The 14,281-nt window shown below is 41.9% G+C and overlaps 1 protein-coding gene across 6 annotated transcripts in view; it reads left to right on the plus strand.

Moving 5' to 3' along the window:
- The window catches only part of Dgkh (diacylglycerol kinase eta), a 172,780-nt gene that overhangs the window by 10,802 nt on the left and 147,697 nt on the right, over positions 1-14,281 (plus strand). The gene's annotated exons all lie outside the window — the stretch shown is intronic.

Genomic DNA, 14,281 nt, shown 5'->3' on the forward strand with positions numbered 1-14,281 from the left:
ATGTGCAAACATGCTCCTGATCGAGTATTTATATGCAGGTAGACAGGACCTGTAGCTGAGTATGTTGTCAATAAAGTTGACGCTATCTCAGGACGGGGGAGATGTCTCAGTCTGTGAAGTGCTTGCTGTACAAGCAGAGGACCCGAGTGGGGTGCCTAGTACCCATGTGTCTTTGTACTTTTCTGTTGCTATGATAAAACACTGTGAGCAAGACAGCGTGTAGAAGTTTGTGTGGCCTTTTAGATCCAGAGGTATAAGAGATCATCCTGGTGGGTAGCGTGGCCGCAAGTGGCAGGCATGGCAGCAGAAGCGGTTACTTGGGGGAACTGAAAGCATGATGCGGGGAGAATTGGAAGTGGTGTGAAACTTTAAGATCTCAAACCACGCCCCCAATGACATACTTCTTCCAGAGAGGCCAGACCTCCTAAACCTTCTCAAACAAACCCATCACAACCAAGGACCAGACCGATTGTGGGGGACATTCTCATGTAGGCCACTACAGTATGTTAGAGAAAAAGCCATGTGCTAGAGAGGCAGAGACAGGAGATCTTCGGGGTTTACTGGCCCAGCAAGTCAAGGCCAATCGATTTCCTTGTTCAGGGAGCAACCCTGTCTCAAAAACTAAAAAGCAAAGACGACATCTGACCTTGACCTCCTCACATATGCAGCATACACACAGATACTTTCCATGTAGGACTGCATAGCAATTAAACACTTGCAATGTGAATGTTATCACAGAAACACAGCTAACAGTAACTTCAGTTCTCATTGGGATTCTCAGGAACATGAAGCTGTTTGGAAGACATTTGGGAGTGATTGGTAGAGTGCTTCTAGCATGCATAAAGTCCCAGGTTCGATTCCCAGCACCGCATAGAAAGAAGCAAGGTGAGGTGGCACACACCAATAATTCTAGCACTCAGGAGATAGAGGCAGGGAGAACAGGAGTTGAAGGCCACCCTCAGTTACATAGAGAGTTCCAGGCCGGCCTGGGCTATATGAGACCCTGTCTCAAAAATCTAACAAACCAAAAAGGCTGAAGTTTAAGTAATTAACCTTATTTGAAGTATCCTTGTTCTAAATACTTCATAATATTTTAAATGATTTGCTTGTTAAAATGGACATTAAATTACTTGAGATATTTGAAGAATACCTAGACATTTTCTTGATTCAAAAAGTTGTGCAAGCTGGCAATGGGTATGTTAATCACAGTACGCAGGAGGCCGAGACAGGAAGATGGTAAATTTGACTGTAGTCTGGCCTACATTGTAAGGCCCTGCCTCAAAACAACAATACATGATTCTAGTCAGACAAACTAACAGTACAAGAGACTGTCCAGCGATGGGATCTTAGCGGTGAAAGGTAAGTCCCATCTTATTGATCGGCAACCCCTGGTTTCCCTCCCTCACAGGTGACATTTTCTTGGGGTGCTTCCAGAAAATGTCTATGCACTTAAAAGTGTTGTGTGTTATATATGAACAACATACATGTAAAGATATATAAATATATATTATGTATATAAACACAGTAATGCATTTATACATTTCTTTAAACACTATGGTATACACTTGTAATCCCAGCCCTGGGGAAGCCTAAGCATGAAGATTGCCTCAGCACCAGGCTTGGGTAGCATAGTGAGACCCTCTCTCAAAAAGTAAATATATAGGAAACATCACTGTCTACTTCTATATTCATAGATATTCACACATAGAAGTATATTATATTGCATTTAAGTATATATTCTGCACATATAAATATATACCTATTTCTTAAAACTGCTACTGGGACTATTCTGTGATTGTCTTCTGTATATTTACTTCATTCTTTTTAGTGATGGTAGGTCTTTCAGTTGAGCTGTATAAAATTGCTCTCAGTAGTTCCAAATTGGCAAAGTGTAGGAAGTTTCATTTGGTTGAACCTTACATGGTATGTGATCGTGTAATTAATCAGCTTTATGTGGAAGGGAATGGATGGTTTTAGGACAGCACGCTAATTTCAGCATTTTTGATTTTGCAGTGGATATGCTGATTTTTTTGTATAAAGAATAGGGTGTGTGTGTGTGTGTGTGTGTGTGTGTGAGTGAGAGAGAGAGAATAAGAGAGAGAGAATAAGAGAGAGAGAGAGTAGTGTTGAAGATGGAATGCAGAGCCTCACTATGCTCGCCATCTGCCCTGCCCCAGCCCAAGAGTGAGAATGTACTTTAAAGGTTTAACAGTGATCTTCTCTATTTTAGTGCCCTCCTCACCCCACATTGTATATGTGGTTTTTTTTTTTTTTTCCCGAGACAGGATTTCTCTGTATTGTTTTGGAGGCTGTCGGTCCAGCCTGGCCTCGAACTCACAGAGATCCGCCTGCCTCTGCCTCCCGAGTGCTGGGATTAAAGGCGTGCGCCACCACCGCCCGGCTGTATATGTGGTTTTTGTTCCCTTTTTGTTTTCCATTTTCTCCATGGCTTCTTGGTTTATCTTTTGTCCTCTTTACTATTTCACTTGGGTCTTTTGTCCTGTCAGCTGAGTAGAACTTCAGATAGATACATCTAGGTTCCCGTGTGCTGAACAGGTAATTTTGTATCCAACTTAATTTCCCAAAGGTAAAAAGCTCTGCAGGAGTGAAAGTGATGTTGGTGTAAAAACAAATGGGAGCAGTAAGGTTGCTGTTCCTCTCTGGCTTCTTCTGCTGCCTCTTCTCCCTTCCATCTTGTTCTCAGTGGGGTGGAGTCTCTTTAGACATGATGCTGTTGCATGTTTCACAGGAGCCGACAATGAGACAGTCTGAAACGACATGAACAGTTAGGTTCTGAGCATGAGGAAGACTGTGCGCCTTTTGTTGGTATTTGAGTGCAGTAATAGTAATCTTTGATTTTGCATCTGTGGCAGAGGATTGCTTGCTCAGATTGCAGGCTAGCATGGCCCACTGTCATACAGTGGGGCAAACAGATGAGAATTGTCTCAATGACTTTCAGCCATTGAACTATCTCGGCCAAGGTCAGGAAGCTGTGTGTGTCAAAATATCTCCTGATTAGGTAATCAGGTTCTCACTTTGTGCCACATTTATATGTATTCACATATTAATTCCAATGGCTATAAGTTATTCTCTAAATTAGGCAAAAATGTACCTAAATACAGAATACTGCTTTTAACTGGTGAATAGCAGTTTTAATTTATCATAAAAAATTATCACAAATAAACTTCTGTAGCTTTATTGTGAGGCAGTGTAGATTTGTGCTTTTCTTTGTTTTATGAGATACAGTTTCTGCAATTAAAACATTATTGTCTAATCTGGTGCACACCTTTAATCCCAGCATTCGGGAGGCAGAGGCAGGCGGATCTCTGTGAGTTCGAGACCAAGCCTGGTCTAACGAGTGAGTTCCAGGACAGCCTCCAAAACAATACAGAGAAACCCTGTCTTGAAAAACAAAACAAAACAAAAAAACCCCCAGAAACAATAAACCAGAAGATATCATTAAAAATCCCTGTTCTGTGTGGAAACATTGGAATCAAGTAAAGACCCAAATAAGATGAAGAGAGAGAAGTAGGAATAGTGAGTACCACAGACAGGTTGGAGGCAGAGAAGATCATCTACATTTTGACCGTCTGGGGCAGAACTCTGTCCACTTTTCTGAAGTTCAAAGCACTAAAGATTGTTTTGGGCTCTTAGGACTCCCTTGAATAACTCATCTCTGAGAGCAATGGACCAGGGGGAGAGGTGGGAGAGGGCTGGAGTGATGTTGGTCAGAGGGTACAAAATTTCAGTTAGACTGATTGGGTAAGGTCTGTAGACTATAGACTAAGGTCTGTTATAACCATCTTGGTGATGATAGCTAATAGCTGTTATATATTGAAAGTTGATATATGTTAGAGAAAGTTTAAATGTTCTCATTATAAAATGTAGATTTAAGAAGCCCAATTCAATCATGTCACACTGTTATCAATATGGAGTATCATATCATTTAACATAAACATATGCTTTTTTTTTGGTGTTGGGGATTGAATCCAGGACCTTGAGCATTCTAGGTGTTAGTGTTACTACTGTTACAATAAAACACAGTGACTGAAAGCAAGTTGGAGAGGAAAAGGTTTATGTGCCTTATGCTTCTACATCCATACTCCATCACTGAAGGAAGTCAGGGCAGGATCCTGGAGGCAGGAGCTGATGCAGAGGCCATGGAGGGGTACTCCGACTGACTTGCTCTCCATGGCTTACTCAGCCTGTTTTTCTGTAGAATCCAGGACCACCAGCCCAGGGGTGACTTCACCCAAATGGGCTGGGCCCTCCTACATCAACCACTAATTAAGAAAATGCTCCACAGCTTACCTATGATCCAGTCTTTTGGAAGCATTTCCTCATTTGGGTCTACCATGTGTCAGGGTGACATGAAACGAGCCAACACTGTAGGCAAGTACTTGACTTCTGAGGCAGTAGGCTCATAACTACCTGTCCTTGGGTTTTCTCAAGTTGTCTTGGCGATAGGGTCTCCCTAAACTGTCCAAGGTGATCTTCATCTTGTAGTCTCTGGTCTCAGCCTCCAGAGTAGCTGGGATTATAGTCATGAGCTACCGTGAGCATTTTATAGTTTTTAGTGTAATACAGTATTATTTGAGAATTTCATACAGTGCATTTTGATCATATCCACCCCAGTCTTCCCCTTATCTCTTACCAGATCTGTTACTCCCCATCTTTCTACCCTCCTTCTGCCTTTGCCACCTCCTCTACCCCCTCTTCTGCCTCTCCCGTAATCGACCCTGTCTAGTTTGTGCTGTCCATTTACTCAAATTGATGAGCTATCCATAGGAGTGAACTAGATCCACCAGGGGCCATCCCTAAAACTGACTTTCCCTTCCCCAGAAGCCACCAACTGTCAGTACCCGCTTATAATTTTTGTCAATTCTACCTTAATAAAGAAAAAACAACAAAACCAAGCCAACCAGTCCACCCAGATCTAGCAGTGTATTCTGCCACTGAAGTGGGAAATGCTGTTGACAATACTCAAGTGAGTGAGTCTCTACTCCAATACAGCTTCGTTTAAGGATCTGGAATTTGAAATTTAACATTTTCAAGTTTAAAAAAATACTCCTTTAAAACAAGGAACCTATTTAAATATGTAAAACGCCTTGTCACTTGTTGGCAGGATGTGGCCGATGGGATGGTCTGTGGCTGTTGTTGGCTAAGGCTGGCCTCTACCATGGAAGATTGAGATGGTGTGGTTTGGCTTCCAGAGCAATGCAGAATTAAAGCATTGCTGAGTATCAGCATCTCACGCACCAAATAAAGCTAAATTTCAATCCATTTGAAAAAAAATCTCATCTTTGTAGAACATTTTATTTTTAGATTGGTTTGCGTCTTTGCTTCCATTTTAATGTGAACTAAATATAGCCTGGAAACTCTGACTCCTGGTACAGTAATATATAGTATAGCAGCGTTCTTTCCATTTTGATTACAAGTCGAACATGATAGTCCATTATTAAAGATAAGACAAATAATTTACTAAACATTTACATATTGTTTAAGATGTGTTGCTTCGACATACCTAAATTTAGAAATCTTTCGCTGAGTTGAGGGTTGTGTGCTTGCTGTAAGGGCAGGCGGGGGAGAGGCCTAGGAAAGTGCTGGGCTCCCTTTGGCGTTGCTCTGATATTGGATTTGTTTGACTTCACTTACTTAGGAACTGTGTTCATAAGGGAAGGTTTTAATTAGAGAGAGTTTGTTTTACATCTAAGAATAGACTTGAAAAAGACCATAGCATGTTAGTACATTACAGTTGCCCTTGACAAATGTTGCTTCACTCTGTGACTCTTTAGCCATTTGAAACACATGGCTTAAGATGGCCAGTGGTTAATATTGACTGCAGAATTAAACATACTCTTTTTTTCCCCTCATTTTGTACAGGTGGTTTATTTTTTCTTTTTGAAGTAGGGTGTCCTTCTAGAGCCAGGCAACCTGAACTCAGTCTCTTAGCAATTCTCCTACCTCAGCCTCCTAAGTACTTAGATTACAGGAGTGAGTGGCCTTGCCCAACTAATGATGCTTAAAAAGTCTGTTTATTTTTAATTATGTATATTAGTGTGTGTCTAGGTTTGGATAGGGGTATTTGAGTACAGGTGCCCAAGGAGGCCAAAAGAAGACATCAGTTCCCCTAGAGTTGAAGTTACAGGCAGTTGTGAGCCACCTCATGTTGGTATTAGGAGCTGAACTCAGTCCCTCTGCAAGAACACCATGCACTCTTTATTGCGGACCATCTCTCCAGCCTGTATTGGTTTCATTCCTTCATTCCTGTGTTCATTCGTCCCTCCCTCCCTCCCTCCCTCCCTCCCTCCCTCCCTCCCTCCCTCCCTCCCTCCCTCCCTCCCTCCCTCCCTCCCCCTCCCTCCCTCCCTCCCATAAGCAGTAGCAATCCTTTCTCCTGCCTTTGGTTTTGATGCTGTTTGGAAGACCGTAGCTCGTATTTTGTATCAAGAAAATCTGGTTAACTTTATTTGGTGTGGAGGTAGAATGTCTAACCTCATGTGTGCGATGAGTGCCAGTACTCCCCGACGGCCACAACGTAATTTGGTATCTCTGATTCTTTAAAGCTGAGCATCATGGCTCATGCCTGTAATCCTAGCTCTTGGAAGGCGGAGGCAGGGGAATTGCTGTGAGTTCCTGACAAGCTTGGACTACAGAATATCTTGTCTTTTAACAAAGAACAAAAAAATTCTCATTCTAAAACTGGATTCAAGGGTGTCCATTTTGCTACCGTGTGTCATGTGTGGTACAGATAGGACTTATTCTTACATATGTGTCAAATATTAGGATATTACAGAATTTTTAATTGGTATAGGGGATTGTACTAAGAGTCCAGGTGAAAATGCATGTCGGCTCAGGAACAGACTCCTGTACATTTTTCTGTTCTAGATAAAATAGCCAGGTGGTGAAAACTGGCCTCCAAACCTGTCATTTTTCATTCCTTACCTAGTTAAAAATAAATTTTACTCATATTTTTCCAAAAATATATCTTAATAGGCCAAGTGGAAAATTACTTCATATGATTCTTTTAAGCTGTACCATGACCTTTTAAAAATACCATCATACCTTATAGAAGTGAAACTAAGTTTTCTTTGAAAACCCGTTTAGAAAATTAGGTACCTAGAAACAGTTTCTTCTAAATTAGTACCTCTGAGGATTATAAAAAACAAAACAGTCAAAATGATGCAATGATTCTTATTAATTTTAATTAGAATTCAAGGACATTTCAGCAAAAATATTTAAATCTGAAATCTACATTTGAAATGTTTACTCATGTTTAGCAATAAAAACCAGGATTCGTTTGCAAAAAGGCCTAATGACATCTAAAATGCTGTGAGAGGTAGGATCACCAAATTTTAACATATTGATAATGGCGGGGTGGGATGAAAGAGAAAGGAGGAAGGAGAGACAGAGAGAGGTAGGGAGAAGCCTGGCGCCTCCTACAGGCCCTTGTGCTTGCATGGTGTTCCTTAAAGCTTCTTAGCCAGGAGCTCTGGGGCCAGAATGTAGCCTCTGGAGCCCCTACCCCGTAGTCCCAAGGGCTAGGAACAGAAGGCTGAAGACCTGCTTTAAGGTCTTGACGTACCATTAATCCAGCAGTTTAATTTTAGTGTCAGACTTGGATTTTTTTCACTTGAAAATTTAGGTAATTTGACCCAACTGTTAAACAATGCCATTTGGCTAGTCATGGTGACACATGACTTTAAGCCCAGAACGCAGGAAGCCGGAGCAGGTGGATCTCTGTGAGTTCAATGTCAGGTCTAGAGTCAGGGCCATACAGTGAGACCCTATGTCAAAAAGCAAAATAAAACAAAAAGGCCACTTGCTTTGTAGACAAAATACTAGGCAGAAAGGTACTTCTATCTTTCTGAAATGGCCAAACATAGTGGTGTGTGTTTGCAGTTTCAGCTACTCAGAAAAGTGAGGCAGGAGGATGGCTTGAGGCGTGAGGTTTTAGGTTAGTATGATGAATATAACAAGACTGTATCTCCTCATAAAAATAACCCAAATACCACCCCTCCATCTCTAAAACAACAACATACAGGCCGTGCAATAAGTATATAAAAGTGTGTGTGTGTGTACATGAACTGTGTACTAATGCAGGGTGGCTTGGAAGTGGTGACTATTTTACCTAAGCTTCTAGAGTGCTGGTATCACAGGCAAGAGCCGCCATACTCATTCGAGAACGTATTCCGTTTTTAATCCTTGTCACACCTCAGTTCATGAATTCTAAAAATATAGCAGTTCAAGTACCAAGGTAGGTGCCAGGTATAGAACAGGAAGCCAGATAGACACTATCAGTGCAGGGAGGATTTGTGAGCTTCTAAACATGATGTATGTGAAGATGAGAAGTACTACAGAGAGCAAAGTGCCGTACTAGTGGGGTGCAGAGGGGAGAATTGAAGGAGGAGGTCTCTGTGTTTGTGTGTGGCCCTTCAGAAAAGCGTTCCACACAGGAGGAGCAGCGGCTGCACGGGTGAGGAGGTCAGTGGGGCTGAAATGCATTATGGGAAGCACACAGAAGGTCAGAAATGAGCGAACAGAGTCAGCAATAAGATACCCGAAGGAGATCTTAGATGGGACTCTGCACATCCCTGTGTGGGGTGTTGGATGGCCATTTTTTAAAAAAACTTTGTGTCTGGGTGGATGCTCATAGAGAGGCTGAAACATTGATTTGTGAGAGGAAATTCCAGGGCAGAAAAAGAAAAGACAGATGAGAAATACATTCACATAGAGCTCAGTGAAATGACGAGAGCCGGAGGCCGTTCCAGTGGGGTCTCTGTCCCTGTCACCCTCTGGCCCGTAGCGTTAGAGTCTTCTCTGTTTCCAGAGCAAGGCAGGTGTTTCCTGAATGTGTGCCCGTGTCATTCTGCCCACTCGAGATGGCCTGATTTCTCTGTTTCCCTGATTTATGTCTGTGTACTTTTATTTTTGCATTCCACACTCTGTGTCGGACTTTAGTAAAATAAGGCTGGCTGGTTGTGAGACTAGGGCGGTTAGGAGATAATACATGTGGAACAGGCAGGGTGTGCAGTAAAAGAGAAATTAAATTTGCTCTCAAGTAAGTGTAGTGGAAAAAACTTTTCAGAAGATGTCTTCTGGGGCAGCGGGACAGGACAAGCCATGTGCTCTCACGGGCATTCCCATAGCACTGGTGAGGGATGGAGCAGATGTTCTCATCACCTATGTCATAACAAATGCAGAAGAAACCCTGGTACCATCTTCCACGTAAGGTCCAGATAGAAACTCAAAGTTCAACTTGGTGACAGCTGTGTCATGGGATCTAAGTGAGACACTCTGGATTTGAGTAACTTTAGACACAAAGGTCTAAGTAGTTCTCATTCCTTTGGCTTTTTTGAGACAGGGTGTCAAAGGCCTTGAAGTCCTGGTCCTTTCCACCTCCACCCCCCAAGTACTAGGATTACAGGCATGCACCCCTGCTCCCACCTTCCAAACCATTTCTGAAGTTTGAGTGAGTATCGGGAATTTTGAATGATCCTTTAACCTGGTTCTTTCGCAGGGCTCAGGCTATCTCTCATGTTTCTTCACTTACGCCTATGCAGTTGAAATGGTATGGGCTGGATGGCACGTTAGTATGCAGAGGAAAATCTGACAGTTCCTGGTGGATTTCGTACAAGTTATAAAAAAAAAGAGCCCCCTTCAATAACAGTGTTTGAAAGCATGTTTATATAGATTTACAATGAATACATTTTGGCATTATTATGAGAATAGTATTGATCCCATGACTGACTGTCTGTCTGTCTGTCTGTCTCACTTAGAGAGCAAGCAGAAAGAACAGAGGATGTAAAGAAAGGCTGTGAGGTCATGCTTGACACTACCCAGTAGGTTGTGAGGCTGGGGTTCTGGAGCAATGTGTGTGGGAGGGTTGCTGAGTAGCAGGGAAAAGTTGGAGGTCAGTGGGCGGGGCTGAGCAGACAGGCTTCTGAGACACCGGTCTTGACAACTTAGCACCTGGGAGCATATAATTAGGCCTTAGATGCAAGTTGTTATGATTCTATAGAAGGAGTAGAGTTGGTGTCTGAAGCTAGCACGTTTGACCTTGAGAACAAAGCCAGTATTTAAAATCTAGAAGACAGCAGAGAGATGAAGCAACTGTTAGAGGGGACTTTGAAGGTCAAGTGAGGGCTTCATGTAAGGGAAACTTTTTAAAACAGAGTTTTAACGTGTGTGTGAGAATCTAGGTGAGGAGATGCTAGTGGGGAAGGCTAGGAGATAGTTGATGGGGTGGGGGGTGTTTCTTGACTTGGAAAGTAATTGATGGGGGGGTTTCTTGACTTGGAAAGTAGTTGATGGGGGTGGGGAGCGTTTCTAGACTTGGGAAGTAGAAGCCAAGGGGCTGAGTAATGCAGTGTGAATACCAGGCTGAGGGGAGTGTCCAGGAATGTCATGTAGGCACTGTCAGCCCGGCACGGGACTGTGATGACTGCAGCCACAGAGTAAATGCAGAGCTGTAGTAGTGTTACATGTACGTTGTCTAGGCATGGCCAGGCAAGGGGTGATAGGGAGACTGGAGGGGAAATCCCAAGAGTGAGCTCTGGGTCTTATGCTGGACACCAGTGACTCTGAGACTGAGAAGTATCGGAAGAGAAGGTTTAGAGATGGAATTAAACATCATAGCTATTCAAATTATAAAAGAAAAATGAAAGACTACTAATAGAAACTACACAGCTTCAATTATTTTAGGTATGGTTTAGAGATACATTAATAGTAGGTTTTGCTGGGGAAAATCCCCAGATTGTGTATGTGAAGTTTGGTATACCTACTTTTGGAAAATCCAAAGAACAATTTACTTAGAGAAAGAGAAAGTTTCCACAAACTGGAATTCAAAAAAAAAAAAAAATAAAACCCTGAAGTAACGCAAAGTGGGTTCTGGTTCCAATGGTGTTTGTGTGTGAGTCTGTCTGTCTGTCTGTCTGTCTGTCTAGCCTTGAACTCACTGTACAGCCCAGGATGGTCTCAAACTCATTTCCTCTTGTCTCCCAAGGGGTGGGATTATAGGCACATACCATTGCACCCAGCTCTAGTTCCAGTTCTTATTAGGGAAGCTGCATAACATCTGAAAGCCCCAGTTTCCCCACAGGAAACCCTAGTAGGCTGTTGTGGGGAGATGGGGTAAAGCCCTCTGCTCAGGCCCAGCAAGCGGTAGATGTCAGTAGCAGGCCCAGGAACGTTGAGGCAAATGGCACTGTCCCCAAAGGGTGCCCCCATCTTAGGAAGGACACAGCCGACAGGCCTATAATGAAATCTCACAGTCATGGGGAAGGAATTCTCCTGTCTCTGAGAAACCTGAAAACAAGGTTTTTTGGTTGTAACCCTGTTTTGTAGATTGGGTGTCATCTGAGGAGTAGACAGGCGTGGTTATCACAGATGTAGATAATATTCCACAGTAAGAAGGAAAGGATGAAGGAGATCAACCTTTCTGTAGTAACGAGCACTTCTGCCTTGTCATCATCTGTCACCGCAGTCCTAAGGCCCTCAGTTGTGACCAGCTGAGCGGTCATGGCCCTTCTCTTATAGCAAAAGTCACTCTTGGTGTCTCCTCATTCTTTCTGTGAGTGGGAAGGAGAAGATACAGTAGGGGAACTGGGAAAAAAGTCACGGTGGCATTATTCTCTAAGACTCCTATGTGTATGAGGTAATGTAGAGGCTGGGATATCACTCAGACTTATACAGAAAGGAAATTCTCATATATGCTATGTTGTAGATGAACACTGAAGACATTAGACCAAGTGAGACAGCTCAGTCATGGAGGAACAGCAAGCGAGGTCAGAATCACAGACACAGAGAAAGTGGCGGTTGTTGGGCTTGGGGAGGGAAGGGTAGTGGATAGTTATTGTTTAATGGGTTTCACTTGCAAGATTCAAAAGTTCGTGATAGATGGTCATGATTGTAGCCCAACAAACATACTTAGTGCCCTGAACTGCATAGTTACTGATGGTTAAGATGGTAAATTTTGTTTTGTGTATTTTTTCCATAATTAAAAATGTATCTTGTAAAATTATAAAAATGTAAGTATAGGAACAGCTGCCTACACACTCAACAGTGATGTAAAATTGGAAAATAAACCCAAGAAATGTACAGAAATTAAGCCAAATATTTACTGAGGTACGAGATGGATTTGAACACATATGCTGTGCATATTGTCTAGTTGGCTTGTAAGTATTGTATAATCCCATCTATTAGAATTTTTCCTGGCGTGGGCTGATCAGATGGTGTGGTTGTGGTAAAGACACTTGCACAATATGCTGAAGAAGAGAACCAGTTTCCTGAAATTGTCCTGTGACCTCCACATTCCCACTGTGGCATGTGAGTGCCCCTGTGCCCCTCTCTAACAAACATAACTTACTAAAATGAATCAAAACGCCATAAATAATAACTAGTCACACACTGAACAGTGATGAAGATTTTCTTAGCAATCAGATATAATAAAATAGCCTAAGATTGTAGGGCTCGGTGTGGAGGTTCATGCCCTTTATCCTAATACTTTTGATGCAGAGGCAGGGGGATCTCTGTAAGTTTGGGGCCAGCCTGGTCTATGCAGGGAGTTCCAGGACAGTCAAGACTATACAGTGAGACCTTGTCTGAAACAAACATACAAAGAAACAGAACCGGAAAACAGATTGTAAAAACAATTTGGCTTGGATATGGAAAGAAATAGATCAGTGTAACCAGAAAAAAAAAATGTGTTCATAACTGTATTTTAAGTAAACTATTTCAAATCAGTGGCAACTGGGTCACCATTTAGTTACCCCCATCTCACATTATGTAATTTTTAGTTGGGTTAATAATCAGACTTTAATAAATGGAATCGTTAAAGTACTAGCTTAGTTATAAAGAGAAATATTTGCATACTTCAGTCAGGGAGTTTGAAAACAGCACTAAAAAAGAAAAATCAAAAGTTTACTACATCCTCCCTCTGAAGTTTATCACGAACACAGCCAATAAATTCTCAGCTCTTCCAGTGGTTAACCTGAAAAGTATTTCTCATTTTTTGTTTATGATAAAAGTATTCAACAATAAAGAACTGAGAAGATGAATTATATACACCCTTATTACTAAAAACTCTTTTATTCAATAAGATGCCTCACAGTTTGAAGGTGTTCAGTAGAGAACTGAAATAATAAATTTATTTATATCATGTTAATACAGAAGATAAAATTTGTATTTTTGAAAAAAGATTCCAAGGCTCCTCTTTTTGAAATATACGTGTCCACATATAGGCATTGTAAAAGGTTTGGCAGGAGTGTGTTCCATGTGATTGGGTGCACGATTGTGTGTTTGGAGGCCAGAGGTTAGCCTAGACTGTCATTCCTCAGGAGCTACCCACCTTGTTTTTAATCAGTCTCTTCCTGGGACCTGGGGTTGGCTGAATAGTAGGCTGGATAGCACCAGGGAGTCTCCTATCTCTCAGTGCTGGTTACCATGCCTTGTTGCTGCTGAGGTGGCTACCTCTCCCTCTTCCTTTTTCTTCTTCGTTATTGGGAGAGGGTCTCATGTAGCCCTGGCTGAGCTAGAACTCACTATGCAGGCCAGGGTGGCCTCAAGCAAAGGTCCACCTGCTTCTGCCTCCTGGCTTTTTATGTGGGTTCTGGGGATACAATTTAGGACTTTGTGCTTATATTCAAAGCATTTTGCCTCTGGAACCATCTCTCTAGTTCCAGAAATATTTATCATTTGTTTATTTGCAAATTTCCACTATTTTTTTTGGTAGGCAACATGTTTGTTTGTTTTTTTTAATAAAAAGTTTAGCTTTTAAATTTGGACATAGTTCATTATATTGCAAAAGTGCAAAAAGAAAATTTGAATTTTTACAGTCCACTCAAGAACACAGATTGTCTGTATTAATAAAGCATTCAATAATTAGATTATACAGTGCTTCTTATTTTTAGAGGGAGATAACATATTTTTGCTGAATAGTAAGAAATGGTGTTAATTTTCACCCAGCACTGTATTAAGTTCCATGCCTTTATTATGTATAGTGTTCTGTCTGCATGCTTGCCTGCAGGCCAGAAGAGGGCACCAGATCTCAATATAGATGGTTGTGAACTATGATGGGGCTGCTGGGAATTGAACTCAGGACTTCTGGAAGAGCAGCCAGTGCTCTTAACCTCTGAGCCATCTCTCCAGCCCCTAAGTTCCATTTCTACACGAAAGAACAACTGAATAGTAATAATTCAGTGTCTTAAAAAATGAAAAACTAACATTTGCTGATTGTGCACAGGAGCATGCTACAGCATGCCTGTGAAAGTCAGAGGACAGC

This window comes from Mesocricetus auratus, unplaced genomic scaffold (genome assembly GCF_017639785.1).
Source record: "Mesocricetus auratus isolate SY011 unplaced genomic scaffold, BCM_Maur_2.0 Super-Scaffold_2245, whole genome shotgun sequence".
NCBI classification, from domain to species: domain Eukaryota; kingdom Metazoa; phylum Chordata; class Mammalia; order Rodentia; family Cricetidae; genus Mesocricetus; species Mesocricetus auratus.